Below are 2,753 nucleotides of genomic sequence, written 5' to 3' on the forward strand. Positions count from 1 at the left end.
TCATTATTAAACAAAATATTAAACAATGATAAGAAATAAAAATAAACTAAAAAAAAAGTATTCATTATAAAATAAGAATAATTTATTGTACAGTTTATTGCAATTTACAAGTCACTGTACTGAAAAAAATAATATTTACGGCTTAATTTTTCTGAATTTCTTAATTTTCAAACTATCGTATGTTTATTTTGAAGCATTAAGTCATATTGTGATTAATCCTGCAGCTCTATATAAAGCTGAATAAAATGGAGAAGAACCTAAAAGTAACCATTTATAGGATATAAACAACTTTTCCTTAAACAATCTGGAAAAACTGATGTTGAAAAATCAAATAAATAATGTCAACTACCCACAAGCTTCAGCTCGTATTTACAGTTCACGCTGACATGTGACAGACAGCTGTGAACGACCAATCAGAAGCAGGCATGAGGGCATGCGGCAAAGCTGATTGGTGGAGCAGCAGGGCATGAGGAATCAGGTTTAAAGGAGTCAGAAACAGTTTCATTAATATCTCTTTCTGGACTGATATGAAAGTCTGTTTTTATCGGATTATAAACGGAGCTTCAGCGCTTTTCATGTGAGAAACGTGAAGACGAGTGCTTCAGACTTCTGCACTGGAGCCGCTTCAGAGGCTGATATTCTTACCGGACGCTCCTGAATCTCCATGCATTACACTTTCTGATTCGCACCTGGGACGAGTCTTTCTCAGATGGAAACCCTTGCGGATGTCGGCCAGGAGATGATCGATGATGCAGCCGTCGTCCTGCGGAGGCACGCCTCGACGAACTGAAAACAGACTTCTGTTAGAGAGGAGAAGACACAACTGGAAGATATACTGAAGTCAATAGAGTTACATTACTCCCATTAACAGTTGATTAAAAAAAAAAACCCGCACCAACTTAACTATTAATTAATATTCAAATATTGTAATATTACAATATAAAAAAGTGTATATATATATATATATATATAAATACACACACAGAAAATATACCACATACTATTTAATTAATATAAAAATTTCAGTATCAAATTAGTTTTTAAAATTAAAATGTTATTAAACACTTTAATATTAAACATAAAAATATTGTAATATTAATTCAATACAATATTGTAATAAAACACTTCAATATCAAGCTTAAAAATTATTAAAATTAGATTTTAATATTACTTAGAAACCATTCATTTTAAAAGAAAACAACATTTTACCATTAGTTTAAGTTTTCAGTATTAAAACAACTTTATATGATAAAATAATTTATTATAAAATAATAATAGTGTAATAAATGAAATAGTTTAAACGAATTAAAAATAAATTAACGATTATTTTGATTAATAAAAAACACTGTAATATTAAACTTAATGAATAGGAAAACACTGTAATTTAAAAAAAAATATTAGTTTCTCATATTAAAAACAACTAACATTAACATTAATATTAAATTAAAGAATAAAAGTTTTTAAATTCCCTTTAATATTAATTATTGAATAATATAAAAATATAATAAAATACTGAGCCTCTTCTAAATGAAAACCTCTTTATTAATGATGTGAAATGAAGACTGGAAGTGAATCTGTAAGCTCTGTATTCTCCAGCATCACAGCAGAACAACCCATGTTTCATCTGAACTGAACGAGATGAGAACGACACAAAACAAACCAATAAACAGACAGCAGTAGTGTGTTCAGACTCACTTCTCTTCCCATCTTCTCCCTTCCGTCTCTTGGACTCTTCCTCCTCCAGCTGCTGCTTTCTTTTCTCCGCTTTAGCCGCTTGTTTCTTTACGGATCTTGTTTTCCTACAGAAGGAACAACATTTCCTGACCTCTGTGATGTGAACAAACCACACATTTATTTTGGTTTGTTTTGGTCTTACTTTATTATGAATTAAATATATATATTTTTAAATTCATTTTATTGTATTATTTTTGTATATAAAACAATTTATTTTTTTGTATATCATTTTATTTTAATTATATATATATAAAATATAAAAATAATAATAATAATAATATATATTTTTTCATTTAAAGTATTAATCATTTTATTTTAGTTAACATTTATTTTAATTAATGTAATGTTTTCAGATTTTCAGTTAGCAAGAGCCATGTGTGCGGTAATAAACTAATTAATGGTAATAATACTAATTATAACACTATTTATTTTTAGGTTTTAATTCAAATGCTTTAATATTATTTTTTTCAAAATGTTACAGCAAAAGTTACTTTAATGTTAATTATAGTTATTTTAATACTATTTAATATTTTAATACCAGTTCCATAATTAGGCATTTTAATTAAAATCGCTTTAATAATAATTGTAATTTATTTTAATATTAATAAAAAAAAATTAAATTTTAAGAATAGCTAATAATTAAGATAATATAATTTTAACATTAAAATAACATTAGTTTTTAAATAATTAAAAACAACTTAACTATTACTTGAAATATAGTACCATTTTTTATGAATTCATATTTATTAATATTAAAATATCTTAATAATCGATAAAATATTGTTTTTAATTTTACAAACCAATTTCAATATTAAATGATTTTAATATCAATGAAAGATAATAATATTATTTAAACTATTATCATAATATGCTGGTCTTTAATGTGTCTCAGTTGAGGTTAAGGGTCTATATTGAGGCCAGGGAAACAGGTTTATTTGGACCTTCAGGGCTCTGAGGAAGAGCTGGCGGAAGATCTTGATGGTGCTGAAGAGCTCGTCGAGCGAGAGCTGAGACACGTC

At 26.9% G+C, this 2,753-nt stretch overlaps 1 pseudogene; it reads right to left on the reverse strand.

Moving 5' to 3' along the window:
* The window catches only part of LOC113116904 (inverted formin-2-like), a 10,255-nt pseudogene continuing 7,502 nt past the window's right edge, over positions 1-2,753 (reverse strand).

Source organism: Carassius auratus, chromosome 17, assembly GCF_003368295.1.
Source record: "Carassius auratus strain Wakin chromosome 17, ASM336829v1, whole genome shotgun sequence".
Lineage (NCBI taxonomy): Eukaryota > Metazoa > Chordata > Actinopteri > Cypriniformes > Cyprinidae > Carassius > Carassius auratus.